This window comes from Panthera pardus, unplaced genomic scaffold (genome assembly GCF_024362965.1).
Source record: "Panthera pardus isolate Hobbes unplaced genomic scaffold, ASM2436296v1 HiC_scaffold_2, whole genome shotgun sequence".
NCBI lineage: Eukaryota > Metazoa > Chordata > Mammalia > Carnivora > Felidae > Panthera > Panthera pardus.
Genome location: NW_026526765.1, coordinates 69587545 through 69607381, shown reverse-complemented (window position 1 = coordinate 69607381; position 19837 = coordinate 69587545). Strand labels below are relative to the sequence as shown.

The window sequence follows — 19837 nt, the reverse complement described above, 5'->3', positions numbered from 1 at the left end:
CTCTCATTTTGCTATTAACAACACTGATGACAAAAGCTAAGAAAGGAGGAGAAACATGGCTCCCATTGAGTCAGAAACAGTGAGTCAAAAAGACAAAGATTTTCATTTAATTCCTGCAGCCTTTAGTTCCAAAGTCATAACTGTGGACCAGGGTGCTAGGGAAATTGTTGCATGAAAGAGGAAAAGAACTCAGAAAAAGTAACTCTCATCTGTAAGCTATTCTTCCTAGCCTCAAAACAAATAACAGAAAACACATATCTTTGCAATGTTCTAAAGCATAAGCCACAGCAATCATTAAACCCAATGGTCAGAGGACCCAAGAGTGAGCCAGCCATGTGACCAAATTGGTTTAAGTATTCCAGTGGTCAGCATAGCCATTGGAGTCAAGTAGAGAAGAATGATAAGAGAGATTTGGGAGAAGTCTGGAAGTGTCCTTAAACCTAAGGCTTGAAGAACTAAGTCAGGGATCTTATCGCTGATGGTTCAAGGTTGTAACCCCTTTTAAGATCAGTAGCAGACACACCAGTCATTTATTGTTTGAAAAATGTATGTATGTATATGCATATTGTAGTCATAGAGCTTTCAGGTAAAGTGAGATTAAAGTTAGTAAGACCGTACCTAGACTAGACATATTATTCTCATAAGCCATCCTGTATGGTTTATATATACATAGCCCTATACCTAAGTTGGCAGTTTAGTATACATCTTACTATTTACTTAATCCATTTTCCAAAATGATGAATTAAATAACACTTTGAGATATTATAAAAATCCTAACACCCACCTGACACAGACGCAGCCATTCGATAATCTAGGGTCCTGATAGCATTCCAGAGTCAGTGGTTGTTCCATCATTGACATACCTAGAGAGATAGGTTCCTCAGTGTCTTCCGAGTAGAGGTTGGGTCTGGCTTTGACATCTTCAGGGTGTTGCACCTGCGAAGAATGGCTCTGGCTGACTGATAATGCAGTAAGTAGGGTAACCATGGCTAGAGAAGGCCTTTTGAAAGGAATGTATTCACCCCTCCACCCATCATTTTACCGATTCAGGAATACCTTCTGATTGCCTACGTTGTACAGGCATTCGCATGAGTAAGACTGACTCCTTGCTTTTTAGATGGTTACAACTTAGAAGGAAGATAAGTGATCAATGTAAGGCAAATGCACAATTAATTTGAAGAAATGAGCAGAGTTAAGATTCAATTTTGGAGAAAATCACGTTTTGAGAATTCAAGCAAGGATGGTGAGATGGGGAGGGATGTGACATCAAGGGGCCCCCGCATTATGGACCCTGATTCGTCAACTTTTCCACCCCAGCAGAACTGACCACTCCTGACCTTATCCCTTGTTGTACCATGAACAGCTTTCAGTACAAAATACCTTTAATTTTGTCTCTTAGTTTTATTTTTTCCCTCCAAATTCTGTCTTGTTCATTTTGTATTACCATAACCTAGTGTGGTATTTGTTCCTAATTGGGATTTAGATGATGGATAGTTTTATCTGCCACAGTGGTTGATAATTGACTAGTGGCTGTTTGCACTTTAAGAGTGTTGGCTATGAAAGCAGCTGGAATAATTAGGTTGGCTCCACACAGATTAATCACTGTTAGCGTAGATTTTTCATCTACTTCATAGCACTTTGCGCAGTGCTCTGCAAGGTCTAGTTTTTGCTCAATAAATACACAATTACTTGCTATTTAGACAAGCAAGAGCTAGTGCCTTTTCTACTTGACAGCTCATGGTTGCTCTTTAAAGCAGATGTAAAGGATGTGGAAAAAAAGAGTAACAGGAAATATACCATTGGTTCTTGGGAAAATGCTCAATCTCTTTCACAATAAAAGAAATGTTAGTTAAAAACATATTGAGATATCATTCACCTATCAATTGGCAAAGATCAGGAAACTTAACAGTATTTTTAAGAACATTCAAGTGAAAGCTTGTTGAAACTAGACTAGTAGGTTCTGGAAAGCAATTTGACAATATGTATCAAACTTACAAATGTATCTACTCTTTGACTCAGGAATTCCATTTCTAAGGACGTTAGGATCAATATTCTTTTATGTGGGAGATGATGAGTCAACAGAGTTCTTCAATACAGCATTGTTTGTGAGATAAGAATATCAGAAATAACCTAAAGGTACAGTCAGCAGGTGTCCGGTTCAACAATGGTACTTGGTACAGCGGAATACTATGCAGTCATAAACAGAGTGGAGTTTTCTGTATTGGTGCAAGAATCTATATGCTAAGGAGAGACAGGGAAGGTCCAGAACGGTGTTATGCTCCTTTGTGTAAAAGAAGGAAAAGAGAATGTGTGTGTCTATACTAGAATATGCAGGAGATATCTTTAGAAGACAACAGAAGAAACTAGTGATATTGACTTGCCCCTGAGCAGGGTAGCTGAGAGGCAGGAATGGGAAGCAGAGTTTTCACTGTGTGCCCTTTATATTTTTGAAATGTGAGACCTTATGACTATATGACCTATACACAAATTAAATAAAAACAAACACACTGCAGCAGATGCAGTGGTTCCCAGCAGGGAGCAGCTGTTGCTATGGTCACCTGCTCCAGCTGTCACACTAGTGTGGTCACCTACAGTGACATCTGCTGGTGCTTCCTGACAGCTATTTTAGGTCCGTGTTTTTCAAATTGCTATTTTGAAAGTGGGCCACGCAATCAAGTTAGTGAATCCAACTGGCATTCAAGAAAGAGAGAAAATCACACAGAACAGAAAATTTCAGAGTACGTAACCAGTAGTAAAGGTAAGTCCTGTTGTGTGATCTTTTGCTTGATTTTTTTATATGCATATGTGTTCTAACATATCTCTCTTACTGCGCTCAAAAATGTTAGAAAGCCGTTATCCTCAGTGGTGACCCTTCTCAGCTGGTCTAGATTTCGATAGTTCGCCGTGAGCAACCAATATATAATAGGCACGTTTTCCATCATGGTGGGGCCAGGAGTTTCAGACTGTGGATGTGGGTTCCCACCTTATAGGCTGGTCCCTCTGCTTATGTCTCTATTGCCAGTGTACACAGATTCTCTAGACTGTGTGTCTCCTCACATGAAAGCACCTTCATTCTTTTTAGAAGAGTAAATTCCACACCATGGAGTACTGTGCAGTTGACAGGGCTGTTTGGAGTCTAGATGGGGTGACTGGGACCAAGATGCAACCTGGGGTCATTCATGCGTCCTGAGCTTCAGTGACCCTAGGGCACCTTCCCTTCTCAGATTGACCCCAATGCCTTGGGTCATGCAGCTGCACCATCAGCAATGCCCTTCTCTCCATCTCTGCTTACTCCATTCTAGTTTCCTTCAAGATCCTGCCCAGTGGTATTTCCTCCATGGAACCTTCCTTTATCTCCTCAGCCTAAAGTGACTTCTCATGTTGTTGTCATGCTCTCTTGATGGCAACTGAATGAAACTTGGTCTAAACTGGGCTTAAGCAATGAGGAGAATTAGCTCAACTGATTAAAAGTTCAAGAATAGATTGGATCCACAAGCTAAAGATAAGATCATTGTTCAATTTCTCTTTATCTCTCTTTCCCCCTGCTCTCCATTCCCATGATTTTCACTACGTTGTCTTAATTTTTGAATATATACTTCTTTCATGGTGGCAAAATATCTTCCAGTAGCTCAATGATTAAATCCAACAAGTTGAATTTCAACAGGCAGAGAGGCCTTGTTTTTCTCATGACCGTACCAAAAGCCCCAAGAATGCGTCTTTCTGCCTAAGTTAGGTCATGTGTTCAGTGCTGAATCAATCATTGTAGCCATGAGGTTAGAATTCACTCACTGGCCAATCTCAGATCACATACTCACCCCCCGAGACTTGGCAGGTCAGTTGTGGAAAATAGCTCCATGGAGTGTAGAAAAGGATGGTTCCTCAAATATATATTAAAAGTGCTGTCACCTGAAGGAGGAGAATGACAAAACAGGCAAAAACAACAAATGTCCTTGTCAAACTGTAATCTCTACAGAGAAAATGCCAATTACCTAAGTATGTTTTCTTGTGTTAATACCTTACCAATGTGACAGTGAATTATTTAAGACAAAAATAAAGCAAATGAAAGTAACATTTAAATTCTTATTCAGTTATCATATTCAATTGTTTAACATATTTTGGGCCTCTTCATGATGTGTTTTCCCTCAGGATTCTATTTCGATCTCCCACTAACCAATTTTTATGGGGAACTGAGTAATTCATCAGTTTCTAAAATCTAGAGCAACCATAGAAATATTGAATTCATTGTTTTGGCTTTTTGCCCCATCAATTTCGGTCAAATATTTTAATCAAAATAGAAACTTAAAGTCTATGAAAGAAGACTAACATATACTCTGAGGAGCACATCTCACACTCCTGCTTTAGCTCATTCTTTCTCAGGAAACAAAATGTTTTTAAAGACAAACATCTTAACACATCTGGTGTGGTTTTCTAGTTATCCCGTTTAAGCCAAAGGAAAAAAAAAGTGGTATCATCTGTTTTTCTTTTATACGTTTTGAAACATGAGTCTCCAAAAGCTATTTCCTAACATATGTCAATTTAACATCTGCCAGTTGCTAACTGATAGCCAGAAACAGGCGCACTGGCGGTACCTGCAATAGTGTCAAGGTATTTCCCATTACAACTGTCTTCGCTTTGGCATTGTCAGTAATATTTTTGCTCTAGGGGTAGCCTATTTCCCTAACTTGAAGGAGACACGTGAATTAGAAGCACAGAGCAGGAGGAATAAATAGGACGATGTCTTGACAGTTATGTGGAAGTGTAGCAGAGAAAAGTTTTCCAAAAAAAGTACTAGATAAGAAAATCTATGTCATGGGTCACAGATTGAACTGCTTCTCCTGGCGGAAACATGCTTTTCTATACCACATCCTAATTTCTCCTTGTTATCTACTATCAAGAATATTTGCAAACAGAATTAAGATGTAGTAACCATATCTAAGAGTACCCAACCATGTCCAAAGCTTCTCTTACATTTTTCTCATTTCTGTTCCTTTGATGGAACTTAAAGTGCATCAGTGAGCTTCAGTTTCTGTCTGGAAATTCATAACAGAATGGTATTTTGACAGAATGATTATTTTGAAAGGGGTGGCCTAAGTGTCGGTCCTGAGAGAGATCAACATTTTTACCTGCCCTAAAATAATCTGGTGCTGAACTTAGTAGTTCAAAAATTTTAAGATCTCCAAAAAATTTTAAGACCCCAAATTTTCAGGGCCTCCAAATGATTAGTGTCATTTGCTCCCTTTGGTAAATTCTCCCTACCCCAATAACATTATTGCATTTTGTTTCATTGGACTTTAAAGGAGAGGCCTCACTGTGGGCCCATTAAGGTCAAGGCTACCTGTATGTCATTATTATTATAACCTCTGTGTCAAATCCTGTGCTTGACACATAGTAAGAGTGGAAGAAATGAACCAATCCTGTCCTGAAATTCTGAGATCCAGCATTTGCTCTTCGAGTCCTCAAATTTAGGACATAAATTACATAAATTATTAAAAAAAACATCTAATTGACTTTGATAAAGAAAGAAGAAATGTGTTCTCATGATTGGACTTTCATAGGAAAACTTTAATGGTAGTTCTCTCTAAATAAATTTGGGAGCTCACAAGTACTCTATACCAAATACTCTTCATGGTAATGGTTACTTGACAATTTCTCAGTGAAGATAGTGTTTTTGAATATAAAGTAGGGGTTGTGGAAAGAGAAGGAATTTTGGGGACTACAGGTCTAGAGTTGAAATCCTAGATCCATTCTTTACAAAGTTATTTAACCTCTATTTCCCTATCTTCAAAATAGGAGCTCAACAAAGTGCCTGGGACCCTGGTACTTATGGCCACTCACTAACTGGTAGTTATCATGATCCTTGTTATAACTACTCCTGGTATCAACTGATCTGATATTATATAGTACAGAGAATAGACTCAGTTTATGTATAACCCAAGCCCTTAAAGCTTTATAAGTGAAAACCCAGCTCTGCTCAGTGCTATGTTAGTCACCTAGCAGAATGGTAAATGGTATTACTTTTTCTGTCATATCTGCAGCATCAATTTTTGGCATGGTTATGAGGACATAGCCCTAATAAAAGTCATGCCATCTAAGCGACAGACCCACACAGCATTAATGGTAATGAGGGAAGAGACATGCTTAGTATTTCAAACCAGATTTCCCCTGTTGAAATTATACCTTCCCAATCTATGACATATTATCCTACAGGTACAAGTGTCTATTTGCATTTTGTAAATCACAAAGACTTAGCACAAACGTCTCAGGTTAAACCTTAAGGTAATACAAAAGCAAGTTTCTAAGGGAGCCCTCTCTGCCTCCTTCCCCGTATTTCTCCTTTCTTTCCTAAGATGTTCCAGGCAATGTGCATATAAAAAATATTTACAGTTGATGAGATAGGAGATGAAAGGGATTCCAATATTTTTTCTTATTTCGACCTATTCTGGAAAAGGTGAAAGCCATTCCACATAAAGTTAAGTGCTGTAAAAATACATTGACTCTTAGTTCACTAGAATGATGCTGTGAGTTATGTCCTTAGAACTTCCTGACACGTGAAAAGATTAAATAGAAATAACTCCAATTTCAACTTTATAGTCTATTTACTGAAGTCTTTTTTTTTTTTAAATCGTTGCCATAATCCTCTCTAACAAAGTAGATAGAGTGCAGAATGCAAATCTCCCACACTGAATGGGTTGATGAAGGTTATTTCTTGGAAATTATTTGACCTTATGAGCTATAAGCAAGGGTGAAAGTTGTAGTTCTACCCAACTGTTTAGTTTTGTATTATTCTAGCAATGGTTTATCTCTAAAGTTATTGATTAAAGTGATAAATTACTTAATGATTACCTACTTTTAGATAAAAAAGAAGCTTAGAATTTTCATACAGTTACAGTGCATGACCAAGTAGAGCATTTAAATGCAACCACCTACAGGGATAATTTCAGCAAAAACTTTTTAGATATATTACTTATTTATAGATAATATACCAATATATGATCTGCAGGACATTAATTAGGTGTACAAAATCTGAAAGCCCCCTTAAACCTGTCAGAGACAAAGAGAAAGTTAAAGAAGTTTGAATGCTGCCATTTCATGAATTTTATGCTAATTTGCTTCCTCGGAAGAATTCAAGACCAATATTGATCTGATTCATTATTTGCATAATTCATATCTTATAAAAGGTAATTATACACTCTCCAGTCAAATTACTTAATGGTCCAGTATTATTTTCTGAAAAGCTTCCCCTTCCTGTCATGTATACTTTTAAATAAACTTGCAATTCACATTAGATTTAATTGGATGTTATAGAGGCTGATATGCTACTATGGATAATAAAGTAAACAATACTAAATCTTAACTATAATTCTCACTGATCCCCAGCAATACCCTTCATACACCCAAGTTTTCCATACTATTCCAATCAAATGTTCTACCTTCACTGTTTTCCATTGACTTCTCTCCTGGAAACAGTATTACCCTTTTGTTCATCCAGGCATGAAACATTAAAGTTTTCTTCTCTTTCGCCCCCTTCCGGTTATCTATTGCTGCATAACAAAGCGCCCTACAATTGTGTTGTGGCTTCAACCCACAACAATCATTTACTTCTATTCTGTTAATTGCTCATAAATGTGCCATTTGGGTAAGACTCAGCAGGGACTGCTCTTCTCTGCTCCACATGGTATCAGGTGGTATGGTGGAAGACAGTTCATTCTTGCAATATAGCACACTTTGGAGACTGGGAGCTTAGCTGTTGGTTAAGGGCCTCTGTTCCTCTCCATGTGGACCTCTTCACAGGGTTTCTTGGGCTTCTTCACAGCACAGAAGCTGACTAACAAAAAAGAGTCCTCTAAGGGGCCTAGAAAAAAGCTGCAAGACTTCTTATGACCTAGCCTCATGAGTGTCAGAATGCTACCTTTGCCGCATTGATCTAGTAAGTCACTAAGACCATTGAGATTCAAGGCAAGGGAGAAGAGTCTATGGAAAGAGTAGCAAAGAATTTGAAGACATTTTTAATCTACCATGTCCTGTCTTTATCCAAGTCTGAAATCTGCATTGGCAGTGCCAGTGGATCAGGAAGGAGATGGTATGAGACACCTGCAGCAATGTGGTGACCTCAGAACAGCCACAAAGGTAGCTTTGAATATGCTGAGGCACTGGGAGACGTTAAAGGGAAAGGAGGTCCCTACCATTGCCATTATCATCTTTTTTCTTATAATCATCTTTAAAATCACTCACTAAATTCTCCCTTCTACTCTGTGGAGGGATTTTCAATAACTGTATATAGATATTTATAAAGAAAAAAAAGTGGAGACACATTTGTAGATTCCTTGTTTATTTTTTAATTTTTTTTTAAGATTTAGGCCAGTCAAAACAAGTTTTCCTCCCTTTTGAATTTCTAGAAAGGAAGAGAAAATTAATGCTAATTGAATTTATTAAATTCATTTGTGATCAGTCTATGATAGCTGAATTTCATTTTTTAATGTGCTATAGGTACATTGTCTACTGTATAATCAAAGTATATGGAAGCCCCATGTTCATTTTATAAGATATGAATTATGGTTTTCTCTGTTCAAATTATTATGGATGTATCTCATTGTTGAATCTTTGCTTTTACGGTTAGTTAGCTGAAAATAGCTACAGTTTATTTGTTTTTGTGTCCCTTATTTAGGACTATGACCCTTATGAAACTAGTCTTAAGGGGGAAATGATCTGTGTTACAAAAGATCCCTATATGTTGTGGTTTCCAGAAATGCACTGTGTACATAAACGAGGACTGCCTGTACTGTTCCAGGAATTGGAAATGAAACAAATAAGCATTTGCGCAAACACTGAAATGCACCCCACAACCAATCACTGGATTAGTGTGCAAGACAAATAATGATTCTAATGGAACTTGGGAAACAGCACCAAATGGAATTTAATATATTGCTCCCTAACTGATCTTTGTTTATGACTCTATAGGGGGCTAATTATTTTTCTCAGTCCTGTGACAAAAAGAACTAGAGGGGACAGGAAGAGCAAGAACAATTTGGCTCTCAGTGAATTCCCAATAAATGATTGCTGAACTGCACTGAGACTATTTAATACTTCCAAACATAATAGAATGTTATTTTTGAGAAGTATTTTCAAGTACATCCAACTATTCCAGTAAAACATGACTGGGGCATATTTATTCATTTTATTAAAATTTTATTTCCATTTGGGTCTAGTTTCAAATCTGAAAACTTTAAAACTTTTAAAGACTTATTCTTATTTAATATGTTGTGTTTACAATGCAAGGCTAAGTGAAAACATCATAACCTAACTATGTTTTCCAAATTTTCTACACTAATCAGAAAAAGATTATAAATAACCAATTCCATGGGCAACTCTTAGAATATATCCAACTGGCAAATCTGACCCAGAGTTGACCCTTACTTAGCATACCATATAAACCAGAAGTTGTGACATCCATCTCCTATTCTTGTAAACCTCAGCCACAGTTGAACGATTGACATCCATGTAATACTCCAGCAGGTGAATATTCCCTAAAAGCAATGTTTTTAAAGGAAAGGGAAATGTTACTTCTTCCACACAAGCACATTCTCCCTTAGTGATTTTCATATTTCCTCCTTTTCTTGCAAACTTTCGAGATGAGGAACAAAGTTGGCATTTATATTTTGAAATTTTCCCCAGATCAGATTTAAAAAAAGCATGTGAATTGTATGATGTTAAAGAACAATGACAGAGCGGACAGTTGATTTAGGGTGAAGATATGTAGGGAGGGATAAAAATGTCAGTCTAGTTTCTCATAAAATATAAATGAATCACTAAAATTTCCCTCCCATTACTTCAGGTAACTTAACTGGGGTACAATTTATGGGAAACTGAAAGTAGAAAAGTGTCTTGCAAATTAATTTTGTTTGGTGGAGACTTATAACAGCACGGGAGAAGTAGCTCTTGCCATTCGATCCAGGTTCCTGGAGAGCTATGGCTATGATTTTCTTCCTGTTTACTCAGTGTATAATTTAATATGATTATTTGTAAGTTGGAGGCTGAAATTTATTACATAAAATGGCATGTAGTGGATATGAAAGAGAAAGAAGCGTGAGATAGAGGAATCTGGTCAGCAGAACTGTATCTTTCTTGCACAAAGGGTATGAATATAATTTCTTTTTCTTGGCTGGCCTAGGGAAGCTGCAAGATGAGGGCTCTGATAGCTAAACAAAGAACAGAAAATACATTTTTTAAAACTCTACCAATGATATTATAGGGTTCTGGTAAAATGATTTTAATAGTCTACATGACTCTAGAAATAGAAAGTAATACCACTACTTCTCAAAAAGAAAAACTAAAATAAAAATTCTAATTTTTGTGAGAAAGCACTAGAAGTAATCACCTTAAAAGACAAAAAAAGGGCACGTGGTTGGTTCTAGGCAGTAGGGCACGTGACTCTTGATCTTGGGTCATGAATTTGAGCTGTGCGTTGGGCATAGAGATTATTTAATAAAACAAAAATTTTAAGATCAAACAATAAACAGAACCCACTTTGCTATTTTTTATTGATATTACTCCCTAAACACAAAAATAAGATAATATTGCAAAAATGACTATAAAACTGTAAGGCTGGAAGGAATAGATGAACTGACATGTCAGAATGCTTTTATTTCTTTAAAAGCAAAATTTGAATGTTGGAGTAAAAAGATTTTTTTTAAATTTTTTAAAAATGTTTATTTATTTTTGAGAGAGAGAGAGAGAGAGAGAGCATGTGCCAGTGGCGGAGGGGCAGAGAGAGAGGGAGACAGAACCCAAAGCAGGTTCCAGCCTCTGAGCTGTCAGCACAGAGACCAACGCAGGGCTCGAACTCATGAACCGTGAGATCATGACCTGAACCGGAGTCAGATGCTTAACCAAATGAGCCACCCAGGCACCCTTGGAGTAAAAAAGTTTTTTTCAAGTTATGACATATTTTAAATATACATTGAATACTCATATACTTTCTACTTAAGTTTACCAACATTTTTGTTTTAGATTTATTGTTTTATAAAAGAAGTCAAGCAGTTGAAGTTTCCTGTGTCTTTCTTTCCATCCTGTCCAGAAATAACATGATCATGAACTTGATACTTATTTCCAAAAATTTCTTTATAATTTGATAAACAAATATCCATAAACAACTTGTAATGCTTTTTAAATTTTATATCAATTGTAAAATAATGCAACACTATAAAAACCAAACTTACTTACCCACTAAACTATTTTAGAACATTTAGGTTGTTTCCAAATCTTTGTTGTTACAAAAGATGTTGCCTCTATAATATACCTAGAAGTGGAATTGCTGTGTTGTAGAGTATGAGCATGTTGAATCTTACTTAATATTGAGAAGCTGCCCTAGAGAATGATGACAAGTTACATTCTACCAGTAGTGTACAGGAGTTCCAGTTTCTACCCATTATCACAAAATTTAGAGTTAGCAGAGTTTTAAATTTTTCATTAGTGTGACAGGTGACTTTCTGTAGTTTTAAGTTGCATTCCTTTAATAATAGTGAACTTAAAACATCTTTTCCTATCTTTATTGGCCATTTAGGTTTCCTGTACTGTAGACTATTTAGGTTTCCTGTACTGTAAAGGGATTGTCCATTTTTAATTAGATTATTTATTTTAAAAAATTTACCTGTAAGAAGTACATATATATTTGTATATGTATTGCAAAATACTTGGTCCAAGTATTGTCTTTTCTCCTTGTGATATTTTGAAACACAAACGTTAATATGGGAAAATTTATCAATTTTTGTTGTGTGCTTTGGTGTCTTATTTGAGAAATTCTTCCCTATCCTGTGATAACACACACACACACACACACACACACACACACTACATTTTCTTCTTACAGTTTTAAAGGTATGGTTGAAAATATGTAGATCCTTAGTTGTCCTGAAATTTATTTTTGGCTCACGTGAGATAAATACTTAATTTTATTTAAATTTAGTGTTTTCTCACATGAATAACCAACTCTGTCTTTGATTTTGGGGATGCCACCATGGATTTTTTTCTTGGATTTCTACTTCATTTCATTGGTCATATAACGTATGTTATCCCCTACCTCCACACTGTTCTTCTTCTTCATAAAATTCTATTTTAAATCATGCGTTATATACATGAGTTATATATGGATTATTATATATGGGTTTAATATCCACTTATTAACTTACACAAGCAATTGGATTGATATTTTGGTTGGAATTATATTTAATATGTAGACTAATTTGGAGAAACTAACATTGGTATATTATTTAGTCTTTCCATCCATGAACATTGTATATCTCTTCATTTTTTTCAGGAGTTTTTAATTCTGTTTAATAATGTTTGACAATTTTCTATAAAAAGGTTTTGTATATCTTTTGTTAGAGTTATTCCTGAGAACTTTATATCTTTTGTATTTATTGTGAATGGTATAATAGCTTATATTATATTTTCCAAATGGTTATTATGAGTGTATATATAGTAATATTATTAATTTTTGCATGCTCATCTTGAGAAGAAACTTTTAAGGCCAAGTTGTAATACTTATTAGCACTAAGTTTTACTAAATAAATTTGACATTCATTACAATTCAGCTAAAGTCATGGTTGTCTAAAGATGAATTAATTACCTGTATAGGAAAAAAAAAATTACCTGCATAGGAGTGCTGACTAAAACATTGCAGATCTGTTGCCTTAAGATCATTACATTATATTAGATCCAATTTGGTAAAGACCTAATGACTCCATCTAGTGGTAGTTTGAAGTTCTAAGTGAATTGGCAAATGTACTTTCAGGTTTTATTGGATATTTGTGTTTAAAATATCATGATAGTAATCAATATCCTTGTTGGAAATGTCAAGAAACAGCAAGGATTAATTTGACACATCAAAATTAATTATGTGTGTTGTCGTAAGCGTTGTTGACCTCAAGATTAGAATGAGGCATGCTTATAGAGAAAATTATGTACAACCTCCCATGTTGGAAGCAGATTGTGTGTGTAGAGATTTAATTTTCAGGATTGTTATTCAAGGAGTTATCATAGGTCATGTTCACAGAATGTTTTAAAAATAACATCAACAGCTGGCCAAAGTCAATCCATATGACCTTTATAGGATCCTCACAGTCTTTCCCACGAGAACTAACTTATAGATAAGGACCCTTTAAAATTAGGCTTAGTTTTATATTTTACTAATTAGAATTTTTTCTTTGTGCAGAAAATAACAAAATTTTAGGCATAAATGTGCTCAATTTCAAAAAATATTGGGACAACTTGCTAATCACTTGAAAAATGTATATTTAACTCTAAAATAAACTCAAGATGTATTTAAAATGTTATGCACACAAAAAGGTTTTAAAAGTGCAATATGAATGATTATTTAATTTTGAAGTGGGGAAGACCTTTCTAAGGATAGACGGAACCTCTAAGAGTAAGGTTGATTGAAAACTTCTATAGAATAATAACAACAATTAAAACAACAGTGGCATATCTTTGGTAAAAATTTAAAATTGATGATGTCCTGCATTAATGTAGGTTAATGATGAAGACATCAAGAATAGGCTTTATTATATTACTAATTGAGAATAAACACTTGGAACAAACTTTCTCAAGGGAAATTTGGCAATGGTATCAAAAGCATTAAAATATGCACACCCTTTGCCCCAGAAATTCCACTACTCATAATTATAGGCATGTAGCAAAGAAATGATTACAAGAATATCTTTATAGCACTATTTAAAATATTTAAAAATTATAAAAAAATAAATGTCCATTAGTAGGCCGACTGGGAAACTAATTTTTAGAGTATATACTTACAATAGAATTCTATGCTATTATTAACTCTAATGCTACAGAATAATATTTAAAGACACTTAAAGTATTTTTACATACTTAATTGTGTAATTACATAATTAAAAGGGAAGTTATTCTCAGAATATACTAAATGAAAAGTAGAGAGTACATTACAAATCAGTGTATTTTCATTTATTTGTAATATTTGTTTTTGTTCTTATGCAAAAAACAACTAAAATTCAACAGTGTTTATATTTTGAGTTGTGATGTTATGGGCTAAATGTTTGTGTTCTCCCAAAATATATATGTTGAAGCCCTACTGGCCAATGTGATGGTATTTGGAGATGGGGTGTTTGGGAAGTAATTGGAGTCAGATGAGGTCATTATGGGATTAGTGCCCTTATAAGAAGAGACAACAGAAAGTCCGTTATCTCTCCATCATGTGAGGACGTTGTGAGAAGAAGGCAGCCATCTAAAACAGGAAGAGAGGTCTGACCAGGAACCATGTTGGCCAGCACCTCGATATGGGACTTCTGGCTTCCAGAAGTCCCACAAAAATAAATTTCTGTTGTTTAAGCCACCCAGTCTGTGGTAGTTTGTTATGGCAGCTCAAGAAGACTAATAATACACAAGAGATGTTAAAATTTCTTGTCTTCCTTTCTTTACTTATCTGTATTTCCAAATTTTTTCCAATGAGCATACTATATTTATAATTTTAAAAGGTATTGTGAAATACATTAAATAGTATTAGAGAAAATTTCCAATGCATACAGATTATTCAGTGAGAAACTCATCATTAGTAAAATCAGTTATTTAAACCTGGTTTGTGATTACCTTGCCACATTTTCACTAATTCTCTTCATACATTAATTATTTGGCTTACAAGTATTTAACAAAACAGATTAAGTCCATTTTTAGCTATGAATGTCAAAGATTGATAAGGTTTCTAAATATACCACTGGAAAACAGTTTTGTTTTCTTCCCACCTAACTACTCTACAGTTATTATTTGGAAACATTGACCGTTTTAATCATTATATTTCCAATTAGAGTCAGTAATTAGCATTTTGTCTTAGGACAGCATGCCTAATGATGGTGAAATTATGTATATATATTTTTGCATTACAAGGCATTTTCTAATTATCTTAATCATCCATTCTATTTCCCTTGTATGCAATCAAATTTCTAAGAAACAATGTACTCCTTTCACTTTTGTTATAAACCAGAGGTGAGGTCATGAATTCCTCCATGGTATCTAGTACACACACACACACACACACACACACACACACACACACACACTTTTATCAGTTTTATTTTTATCTTCTCAATACCTATGCTAACACTGGGTATGCTGGTAAGGGGAGAAACGGAGGAAGCAGGGATACATATTGCAAGAATGGCAAATTTTCTTTGAGGCAGCAAAGGGTTTGAAAACTTTTGGCATCTCAAGAATGTGGAGTCCAGAGAGGTGAGAAATTGGCAGCAAGAAATTTCACCTCAGGGACAGAAATCCACTATCACTGTAGACAGAACACTCAAAACGATTAACCTTGTAATGTGCATTCATCACTTGAGCTACTTGACAGGTTTGAGCACTCTTCTTCCATTGTGATAATTCCCCACATTATGTCTCACTTTCCCAAAGAGGAAGTCAAAAACTTGCAGTCTCAGACTCCCTCAAGTAGGGGGCAGGCATTTGGCCTCGCTTCCTCTAACCAGACTATCCTTGGGAGACATCTCTGGAGAGAGCACAGAGGAAAGATACACCTAGGTTTGGGGGCAGTCCAGGTGGTAGAGGGATCCAGTTCTTGGTGACAGGGAGTGGCAGTGCTTCTGGAACCAGTTCTGAGCACCATAAATGCCAAGTGTCAGTGGTGTTTCTGCCAAAAAAGAAGTGCTTGACCATTGCTCATGGATGTTCAGGTTTACTGTTGGATTCTCTGGCCCCACCAGATATTCTGTGAACAGTCTAATATCTTTGCATCAATTCCTTTTCTGCTCAAATTTGCAAACATGGATTCTGTAGATTGCAGTTAAGCACTTTGCCCAATCATAATACTCTCTCCCTCCTCAAAGCAAAACAAAACAAAACTGCCCAACCCTAGTAAAATTTCACTGTTCGTTGTTTAATAACTACCAAGACCAACCACATTTATAGATACTAATAAAATTCTTTTAATGTTTATTTATTTTTGAGAGAGACAGACAGACAGAGACAGAGTACGAATGGGGGAGGGGCAGAGAAAGAGGGAGACACAGAATCTGAAGCAGGCTCCAGGCTCTGACCTGTCAGTGCAGAGCCAGACATGGGGCTCTAACTCAGGAACCGTGATATCATGATCTGAGCTGAAGTTGGATGCTCAACAGACTGAGCCATGCAGGTGCCCCTTAATAAGAAATTTTTAAATGTAAATCAGTGCTATTTATTTATTTACTTACAGAGCTTTGGTAACTAAAAAAAGAACTTTCTGGCCAAAGCCTCTTCTGTCTCTTTGCGGTGATCAGCAGAATTCATTCTTCCTGTTGCCTTGGTTCCAAGGATTCAAACAGAACCTGTGAAGTTGACAACTTCCTCATTAACACACATTTGATATCCGCAAAACCCCTATTCATTTACTGGGTGCTTAACCACTTATTTCCCTGTTATGCAAACATCCTGAAATTCTACTTCATATTGCATGCAGTGTTGACTATCACATGAAAAACCTGGGGATCAGCCCATGAAAATCTTCAGTGTAAACATAAACATCAGCAGGCGAATATTTTCATTAGGAGCAATGTGTATCCAGGATGAAGGAAGAAAAGGACACTGGGGGAATCAACCAAAGTACATTCTCACATGCCAGGGCTGTAATTAGAGAAACCACTGCGCTCAACGGTAGATGAGCATCAGATTCAAGTGGCTGAAATTAGAATTTTCCCCCCAACTTTATTAAGATATATTTGGCATAGGAGTGCCTGGGTGGCTCAGTCAGTTAAGCGCCCGACTCCAACGCAGGTCATGATCTTGCAGTTCGTGTGTTCGAGCCCTGCATAGAGCTCTCTGTGCTGACAGCTCAGAGCCTGGAGCCTGCTTCGGATTCTGTGTCTCCCTCTCTCTCTGCCCCACTCCTGCTCATGCTCTGTCTCTGTCCCTCTCTCTCTCCCTCAGAAAATAAAAAGTAAACATTAAAAAAATTTAAGATATATTTGGCATAAAACATTGTGTAAGTTTAAGGTGTACAACATAATGATGTGATATACATTTATACCGTAAAATGTAAAATTGGAATTTAAAGAGATTTGGGTGCATAGTAAGTATTTCATCATATGTTAGAGTGGTTCTATCTCAAAAATAATTTCTGCTTTCCACTTTCCACTTGGAATACTATACCACATAAACATTATATTTTATGAAGGTTATTTTTAGCTAAAATTTATTGGACATTTAGGGTAGGCCGGCACCAAGACTTTGTGTCCTATAACTCATTTATTAATCCTGACAGCATGAGGCAGATATTGTTAACCCTATTTTAGAGACCAAGTGATTCCCAGAGAGGTTAACTAATTATCCAGGGTAATACAACTCCTAAATGACAGAGGTGGTACCTGTTTCCAGGTCTGTGAGACCAATACTCCCTATGCTGAATTATGAAGGCTATGCAGCAACATGGAGATATTGCTTTTGGTCTCATGCTAAATGCCAAAAGAAGAGCAGAAAATTGTATACACACTGTGATGCAACGTTGTGAAACATTATATAAACATGGACAATGGCTTGGAAGAAAGCATATGTCACATGCCACTTGCTTTTGTGTCCAGGAAGCTAAGAGAGTCAGGGAACACACCTGAAAAGAAAAAAAGAAAAAAAAAAGATTGAGTGTGTACGTGTATGGGTGTGTATGCACAATGGTTTTAATTGGACAAGGTAAAGGGGTCAGGAAACTTGAACCCATTTACCAAACACGTAGAATACATAGGCTCAGACTCACAGACTCTTTTCTATGCAGTTGGGTACTGGGATTTTTGGAGTTTTGTTTTTCCCAGTAGTTTTTTTTTTCTTTTTCAAAAGTTCTTGAAAACTGCTACATTGTTTTTGTAGTAAAAAGACAGACAAGAATAAGCCATCCACAGAAGCAGAAAGGTTCAGGATTTCAGCCCCTGAGAAGCGCTGAGCTAGTAAAGGCTGAGCAAACGGGGGTCAGTCCCACTCCATTGCCTCTAGGGCAATTGCTAAACTGCCCTCAGTGAGGCCAAGTTTGGATTGAGAGTCCATAAGGTCACTGAGCAAACAGCTTTAAAAGGTCATGCTGCCTATTGATAATCAGGGACCTGCAGGAAGGTAAACACACCCTTGTTCCAAGAAGAGAAACATGTTATCCTAGGAGCCTAGGGATGAACCCTTCCATGACTGTTGAGAACCTGGCAGTATTTTTTTAAATTTGTGATTGACGGGGCGCCTGGGTGGCTCACTAGGTTGAGCGACTGACTCTTGATTTCAACTCAGGTCATGATCTTGTGGTTGCTGGGTTTGAGCTCTGCTTTAAGCTCCGCACTGTTAGTGCAGAGCTTGCTTGGGATCCTCTCTGTCTCTCCCTCTCTCTCTGCCCACCCCCCCTGTTCTTTGTCTCAAAATAAATGAACTTAAAAAAAAAAAAAAAACAACTTTGGTGATTTCTTCACCTGTGCCTCACCATGCCTCATATCTAACAGACTGGCTTCCAGGACTACCCCATTACAGAGTTCTGCTATATGAACTCTCTAATGGGTAAACAACAGAAAAAGAGATCTACAAATGAAATGAAAATGCAGCTCGGAGAAGTGAGAAATGAAGGATCAGAGGAGGGTGCCTGAAGGAGCTTTCACTGAAATGAGGCCATGAGAGAATATGAACACCTGGGGAATGGACCAGAGAAAGATATTCTGAATGAATAGAGAATGAATGGAGAGAAAAGACTCAGAGAAAAGATAGTTTAAGGCAAGCATTACCATCAAAGCATTATCATCTATTGATGACAATCATAATTATTTAGAGTCTCAAAAAAATGAGGATGTTAGGTGCCGTATCGTCAGTTACAGATATCTGATCCTTGAGCTCTAGTAGCTAATGCTATTCAATAAATATATTCAGGTTTACTTGGAAGAATGACAGACTTTAAGTACTTTAGCATATGTAATAGGGTAAATGTTTTGGCTTGTGCTTTGAGAAAGGAAAACTTGAGCATCATTCAGTAGTCCATGATAGTTTAGCTTGGAAGGAACAGAAAATGAGAGACAAACTGGATCATACTCATCAACAGGCTAAGCATGCCCAGGAGTGGCCAGGGCTGAAGAAGAGCTACCCACAAGGGGATGTGGCATCCAGCCTCCCAGATGGGCCCAGGGCTCCCTTCCTCCTTCACACCCTTGCCACATTCACACCCTTGCCACATTGTACAAGGGTTGGTCTGGGTGACCAATAAAACAGGGCAGAAGTAACAACATGTCACTTTGAAGATTAGATTATAGAAGTCAATGTAGCTTCTCCCTTGGTCTCTCCAGCTTTCTTGGATCCTTATTTTGGGAAAAACTGGCTCATGCATCATGAGCAGTCCTTTGAAAAGATACACATGGTGAGGAACTGAAATCTGCTGATAGGCACATGAGTGAGCTTGGAAATGATTCTGCATCCTTACTTAGCAGCTTGACTTTGTAAAGACCTCTTGAGAGACCTTGGGCAAGAACCACAAAGCTAAGCTACTCCTGGATTCTTAATTTCCCTCAGAAATTGTGGGATCATAAATGTTTGTTGTCTTAAAGTGCTAAATTTTGGGATAATTTGTTACACAATGATAGTTAACTAATACCAGAGGAATGATGGACACTGTAGGCTCCTACAGGGAGGACATGCATGGAAATCATCTGATAGGAACCCACAAGGCCACAGAGCAGAGCATAATTTAGGAAGTCCATAGAAGCATGGAGAAGCAGTGGTTCTACAGCAAGGCCTCCATACTTGCTTGTGATAATGGATGAACTTATGTACCCTAACTTCCCTTATGAACCTCTGTTTTAAAATTTTTTTTTAACAT

General features: G+C 36.7%; 1 long non-coding RNA gene across 1 annotated transcript; it reads right to left on the bottom strand.

Annotated features, from left to right (window-relative positions):
- Positions 1-789: 789 nt before the first annotated feature.
- LOC109267618 (uncharacterized) lies at positions 790-17905 on the bottom strand. The gene is made up of 5 exons (XR_002080201.2): positions 17501-17905; positions 16227-16340; positions 9424-9524; positions 3816-3906; positions 790-936 (listed from the first exon to the last, which is right to left on the bottom strand). It is a non-coding gene; the product is annotated as an uncharacterized LOC109267618 (long non-coding RNA).
- Positions 17906-19837: the final 1932 nt, after the last annotated feature.